Source organism: Podarcis melisellensis (assembly GCF_964234715.1).
Source record: "Podarcis melisellensis genome assembly, chromosome: 10".
NCBI lineage: Eukaryota > Metazoa > Chordata > Lepidosauria > Squamata > Lacertidae > Podarcis > Podarcis melisellensis.
In genome coordinates this window covers 70498265-70505948 of record NC_138542.1, presented here as the reverse complement: position 1 = coordinate 70505948, position 7684 = coordinate 70498265, and positions in this window count along the sequence as shown.

Here is a 7684-nt window from a genome sequence, read left to right as displayed (position 1 = left end):
CAAAACTCCACCACCGTCAATCGCTCCAAATTTCCTCGCTCAAACACCACTGGCCTCAATGTTCAGTGCAAGGCAATGTTTTTGTGATTTTTCACCCTTTCTGTGCTGTTTTAGGATGGTTTTTGACATTTTTAATGTCCCGAATTCGGCACAACGCACATGCACGCGCAGTTGCACATCAATTGGATGCACGAGAATTGGCTGTTGCCCGTACCGCTCACTAGGTGTTAAGTTGTGGGTGAACATATCAGACGACACAGCGATTCTTCAAACAGCTCTTGTTTATTCAGAGGCCAGAACAGAACTGAACTGAAGGCCTCAGTCAGCCTGCTTATATAGAGCTCCAGTACAACGTTACTGTAACAACATTCTAAAATTATCCAATCACTGAACGTCCCTTTCGATCCTTCATTTGCATAACTATCTACAGTATCCCCCTGCTGGCCCAGGGTGAGAACTTCAGTACATAACACTAGGGTTGCCATATTTTTGGCAAAGTTGTTGAGCTTTTTTCAGTTTTGTCCAGAGTTGTCGAGCTTTCTTTTTTTTGAGCTCTTTTTAAGGAAATCTGCACTTCCAACACAGGTCGCCGTAAGTCCGCACACTGAAGTGATTTCCACCTGGACACATTCCGACGGCCGAATCCTGGAAACGTCCGGAAAACTCTGGACAACCCCACCACTCACAGAGTTACAACGCCCAGAATCCCTGAACTAACAACATGAGCAAAACCCGTTATGAGTAAAGAAAATGTTTCAAAGGTGCTTTGAGGGGAACATACCCTCAAGGTGTCCTGATTTTCCAAGGACAAAGTTCAGAATTGTAGTTGTATTTCTCGGCGCAAGGTCCCTTTCCTTTGAACCCTAGATCTGGCACTTCTAAGCTTTCACCCGAGCCAGTATGCAAGCTTTAAACGCAAGCTGTTTGAGGGTGATTGCTGAGGGAGAGTGCTGCAGCCTGTTCATAGCTCCTGAATTTTCTTAAATGCTAACACATGACGTGGGGCCCCATCCAGGAGACTTAAGAGCTCTCCGCCCCTACATGAAGATAAAAAATATATGTATTTGGCACGCAAACAGCTCCTTTACTGTAAGGCCTAGCAAAGGGGCCTGGTTATGGCAAGGGGAAAATGTCGAGCCGCACCTCTCTGGGGCTTGGCTCTCTTGTCCCGACAGAGTCCAAGCTAAACAAAGAGTTTAGCTCACAGATGAAACTGGTTAAGGGGAAATTGGGGAGGGGGCTTGCAGCCTGCCTGCAGGAAGAGGCCAATCTATGGGGCGAGGTGAACGGGGCAGCATGGAAACGATTAAGCAAGTTCCCCGAAACAGGCAGGTTTGTGGGAAACCGGAAAGCATACCCCACAAATGTGTGTCCCCCCCCAAAAATGGGACATCTCGTTTTTTATCACAAGATAAATTCCGTACTTTGGATTTAAAGCACTGTAAAGACCAGTAGGGACACGGGTGGCACTGTGGGTTAAACCACAGAGCCTCGGATTTGCCGATCAGAAGGTCGGCGGTTCGAATCCCCGCGATGGGGTGAGCTCGGTCCCAGCTCCTCCCAACCTAGCAGTTCGAAAGCACCTCAAAGTGTGAGTAGATAAATAGGTACCGCTCCGGCAGGAAGGTAAACAGCGTTTCCGTGCGCTGCTCTGGTTCGCCAGAGGTGGCTTAGTCATGCTGGCCACATGACCCGGAAGCTGTATGCCGGCTCCCTTGGCCAATAAAGCGAGATGAGCGCCGCAACCCCAGAGTCGGACACGACTGGACCTAATGGTCAGGGGTCCCTTTACCCTTTTGGAAGTGTAAGGAGAAGGAAGGCACTTTCTACCACATGTGGTGGACATGCAAAATAGCAAAAGCATTCTGGGAAATGATGTATAACGAGTTGAAAAAAAAAATGTTTAAAATAATGTTTGTGGAAAAACCAGAAGCTTTTTTACTAGGGATTTTAGGTGCAGAGATACCAAAGAAGGAGAAACGGCTATATATGTACGCGGCGCCATTTTGGTTGCCAGCATCTCGCAAGATTTCGCGGCACGTTTTCCCCTCAGAAAAAGTGTTTTTCTGTGGCAGAGGTCTTGCTTTGGGGCACTGTGCCTGGAAAATGCAGCGGAAAGAACAGGAAGACGGCGTCTGGGAAAATGGCGTTCCATATTTTGACCGCAGGGTCAAACTCTCTTAAAGTCATCCAAGTTGGTGGCCGTCACAGGCTCCTGCAGAACACAGTTCCATAGATGAACTGCGCTGCACAAAGAAGTCTTTTCTTCCATCTGCCCTGAATTTTGGATCCCTTCCAGTCGGGATTCAGGCCTCATCATGGGACTGAAACTGCCTTGGTCGTGCTGGTCAATGATCTCTAGCAAGCTAGGGACAAAGGTGAGAGCTGTTTCCTAGTTCTGCTTGATCTCTCAGCGGCTTTTGATACCATTGACCATAACATCCTTCTGGACCGTCTAGAGGGGCTGGAAGCTGGGGGCACTGTTATACAGTGGTTCCACTCCTTCCTCCTGGGCCATGTCCAGAAAGTGGTGGGGGGGATGAGTGTTCAGACCCCTGGGCTCTCACTTGTGGGGTGCCTCAGGGTTCTGTCCTCTCCCCCATGCTTTTCAACATCTACATGCAGCCGCTGGGAGAGATCATCAGGGTGTTTGGGCTGGGTGTTCATCAGTATGCGGATGATACCCATCTCTACTTCTCTTTTAAATCAGAACCAGTGAAGGCGGTGAAGGTCCTGCGTGAGTGCCTGGAGGTGGTTGGAGGATGGATGGTGGCTAACAGATTGAGGTTGAATCCTGACAAGACAAAAGTACTGTTTTGGGGGGACAGGAGGCGGGCAGGTGTGGAGGACTTCCTGGTCCTGAATGGGGTAACTGTGCCCCTGAAGGACCAGGTGTGCAGCCTTGGAGTCATTTTGGACTCACAGCTGTCCATGGAGGCACAGGTCAATTCTGTGTCCAGGGCAGCTGTCTGCCAGCTCCATCTGGTACGCAGGATGAGACCCTCCCTGCCTGCAGACTGTTTCGCCAGAGTGGTGCATGCTCTAGTTACCTCCCGCTTGGACTACTGCAATGCCTACTGACTCTGATATTAGAGGAGGTGCATGCATAGATAGCCAGTGTTGTTCAACTTCCCCGTGAAGAGGGATTGACTGTTCACCTGGAGAATCGTAACTCCGGGCCAGGGCCAGCCCAAGACATTTTGCCACCCGAAGCAGACCCCAAAATGGCATCTCCCTTCCCTGTCAGGGAAGAAAGGGTGAGGGAAGACCTACGTCACAGACAAGGGGAAAGAATGATCAACATCATTATCTGCTGCCCCGTGGATTTTGCCGCCTGAGGCAGTTGCCTCATCTTGCCTCACGGGTGCGCCGGCCCTGCTCTGGACGAGGAATCAACGTTTCCTAACAACTGTCAGCACCCTGAACAAACTACAGGTCCCAGGATCCCTTGGGGTGGGCAGCCATGAGCATTAAACTGGTTTTAAAAGTAAAGGGACACCTGAACATTAGGTCCAGTCGTGGCTGACTCTGGGGTTGCGGCGTTCATGTCGCTTTATTGGCCGAGGGAGCCAGCATTCAGCTTCTGGGTCATGTGGACAGCATGACTAAGCCACTTCTGGCGAACCAGAGCAGCGCACGGGAACGCCCTTTACCTTCCCGCTGGAGCGGTACCTATTTATCTACTCGCACTTTGACATGCTTTTGAACTACTAGGTTGGCAGGAGCAGGGACTGAGCAACGGGAGCTCACTACGTTGAACGGATTCGAACCGCTGACCTTCTGATCGGCAAGTCCTAGGCTCTGTGGTTTAACCCACAGTGCCGCCCGCGTCCCTGCTGGTCTTAACAGTGCTTTAAATCCAAAGTATGGAATTGTTCCAGAATAAAATGGAACAAACTTGGAAACTATTAACACAACTCAAAATCCAGACAAGCTTTTAATTTTCCGTTTTGGGGTGTTGTTGTTTTTTAAACACCTGGTTCCGATATTTTACCTGGTTTTTAAGTTACCACAGCTGACTATTTGTTCCGAATGCTTTTGTGATATACTGGTTTTAAACAATCTAAGCCGCCCAGCGGTGCTGGGAGGGTGGAGTGCACGTTTTCTAAATTACTAAAGCAATAAATAAAGGGCAGGCTGTGAACCTGGGCCCGCAAGTGTGTCTTCCTCTCTCGAGTTCCTGAAATCCAGAGGTGGTGCGGAACATTAATGAGAAAACCAGATCCCCCGGACCAACAGGCCATTAAGGCTCAGTTTGCTCCTCCTCTAAACATTGCTGAAAAGTCTTTCTCCCCCACCCCGTGTGTGTGTGTGTGTGTGTGTGTGGCAACTTCCTGTCTGGAAAATCCCTGCAGCTGTTTCAGCTCAGCTTTCACTGTGATTTCATGTTACCACGAGCAATTTTTTTTTGCATTGCTCCAGCAGGAGTGATGGCCCATTTGAGCAGCCTGTCTCTGTGCATCAACTTCCTCCTTCTTTGCCCAACTTTGTGAACAACTTTATAATAATAATAGTAATAATAATAATAATAATAATAATAAATGTTTATTTATACCCCGCCCTCCCCTGCCAGAGCCAGGCTCAGGGCGGCTATCACCAATAAAATTACAGGAAAAACATAATAGGAAAAAGCTAATTTAAAAGGCAGTTTAAAATGCAATTTAAAATGCAGCCCCATTTTAAAAATGGCCCATAGATCTTCTTCTTCTCATCAACATCATCATCATCAAACCGCAATGTTCATTCACTGCAGCGTATCTTCGACACCCCAACATTGACGAGCAGTGAGCACACAGGAGGCTGCCTTCAACTGAGCCAGACCTCTGGGTCCAACGAGCTTAGTACTGTCAACACAGGCTGGCAGCAGCCAGTGGCGTTAAGTCCATGGACTAGGGGCTGGCGGCTCCTTTGCCAAAGGCCACGAAGTTTCTGCTCGGATTAGGGAGGCAGGCATGATGTTCTAGGGGGTCCAAGAGCCCTCTCGCCATCTGCCCAAAGTCCGCCCAGCTTTGGGGAGGCAGCAGCAGGGCTCCAACATCTTGTAAAGGTAAAGGGACCCCTGACCATCAGGTCCAGTCGTGTCCGACTCTGGGGTTGTGGTGCTCATCTCGCTTTATTGGCCGAGGGAGCCGGCGTACAGCTTCCGGGTCATATGGCCAGCATGACTAAGCCACTTCTGGCGAACCAGAGCAGCACATGGAAATGCCGTTTACCTTCCCGCCGGAGTGGTAACTATTTATCTACTTGCACTTCGACATGCTTTTGAACTGCTAGGTTGGCAGGAGCAGGGACCGGGCAATGGGAGCTCACCCCGTCGTGGGGATTCAAACCGCCGACCTTCTGATCGGCAAGTCCTAGGATCTGGTTTAACCCACAGCGCCACCTGCGTCCCTCCAACATCTTGTAAGAGGCCCCAAAGCCTGAGAAGCTTCTGCCTGGCTTAGAGAGGGAGGGGCAACGCTGCCATGCGTGTTGCAACACCACCCCTGTATCGCCCTGGCAAGCTGCTGCCTCTGGCCCTAACTGTTCCCCTACAAAAAAAAATGCACTGCTCGCCACTGGCGGTAGCCAGTGAGATGCCGTGATTTGAACCCAAGACCTTCTTCATGCAAGGTACCAGTAAATGTTCTGCCACCAATCAAAAATTCTGCTTCGAATGTATTTTGGAAGTGTAAGAAGGAAGGTACTTTCTACCACATGTGGTGGACGTGCAAGAGAACAAAAGCATTTTGGGAAATGATGTATAACGAGTTGAAAAAAAGGTTTAAAATAACATTTGTGGGAAAACCAGAAGCCTTTTTACTAGGGATTTTCGGTGCAGAGATACCAAAGGAGCAGAAACGACTATATATGTACACGACGACAACAGCGCAGATACTATGGGCCCAGAGATGGAAAGAAGATTAAACTCCTGACCAGAGATGAATGGCTGATGAAGAAGATGGAACTATGCCGAAATGGGGAAAATGACCGGGAAAATCGGAAACCAGGAAGAGAGAAACTTTAATAAGGGATGGGAGAAATTTACAAATTATTTAGGAGAACACTGTAAACAACTAAAAGCTTTGGCAGGATTTGAGTAACGTTTGTAATGTACTACAGTGGTACCTCAGGTTAAGTACTTAATTCGTTCCAGAGGTCCGTACTTAACCTGAAACTGTTCTTAAGCTGAAGCACCACTTTAGCTAATGGGGTCTCCTGCTGCTGCTGCACCGCCGGAGCACGATTTCTGTTCTCATCCTGAAGCAACGTTCCTAACCTGAAGCACTATTTCTGGGTTAGCGGAGTCTGTAACCTGAAGCGTATGTAACCTGATGCGTATGCAACCTGAAGCATATAACTCAAGGTACCACTGTATAAGGTAAAAATGGATTATAGTGGACACTCGGGTTGCGAACGTGATTGGGTTGCGAACATTCGCAACCTGCAGCGTCCGCAACCTGCAGCGGCGCATCTGCGCACACGCAGGTTGCGATTTGGCGCTTCTGCGCATGCGCAAAGCGCGATTTAGCATTCTGCACATGCGTGACCACCAAACCCTGGAAGTAACCTGTTCCGGTACTTCCGGGTTTTGGCGGTCCGCAACCCAAAAAAATGCAGCCTGAAGTGTCTGTATCCCAAGGTATGACTGTATTTTAAGAAAAATGGAGAAAATATATGATGCAGTTGAAAAAGACTGAAAATGGAAACCATGGAAGGGTGGAAGTGTAAGGATTCAGGGAACATTTAGGAGTTCTGTCTAATGTTTGAATTTACCGTATTTTTCGTCCTATAGGGCACACCGGCCCATAGGACGCACCTCATTTTTTGGGGGGGGGGGAATGAATAAAAAAAAAATATTCCTCCCCCCCAGCTGCGGCTGCTGCCCCAAGCCTTGCACACGCCTGCCCGAAGCACGGGGCACCCTCCGGAGGGCTCCGCGTGCTTCGGGCTGCAGGCTGCTGCCCCAAGCCTCGCGCGCCCGACAGGACCTGCTGCCGGGTGCGCAAGGCTTGCAGACACTTGCCCGAAGCACGGGGAGCCCTCCGGAGGGCTCCCTGTGCTTTGGGCAACAGGCTGCTGCCCCAAGCCTTGTGCGCTCGGCGGGACCTCCCGCCAGGCTTGCAAGGCTTGCGGAGAGCTTCCTGAAGCCTGGAGAGCGAGAGGGGTCTGTGCGCACCGACCACCCTTGCTCTCCAGGCTTCAGCGAAAGCCTGCATTCGCCCCATAGGACGCACACACATTTCCCCTTCATTTTTGGAGGCGGAAAAGTGCGTCCTATGGGGCGAAAAATACGGTAAATATGTAGTGTAAAACTGAATTAATTTTTTTTTTTTTAAAAAAAGGCAGAAATCCATACCTGTATGGAATTTTCCTGCTTGGCCCTTCCCCTCTGGTTAATTTTTTTGTTTTTGGAGAAGGATTGCTTCCCTGTCTTCCTCTTTGCAGGATGCCTGGGGTACGTGGACTGGGGGAGATCAGCCTGGCCTACACATCCGGACTGCAGATAACGTAGGAGCAAAAACACCTCTCTTGCCCTTCCCCATTAAATGTGAGCTGTGGAACCAAACGCTTTGCCCCTCTCCGTTTTTTTGAGATTTCCGCTGAGGCGCACAGCACCCAGCCACCGTGTTGTCTTTGGACCACGGTGGCGACTTTGGAACGAAGCCGCAAACCGTGATCCAGTTTCCCTTCCTCCTTGCGG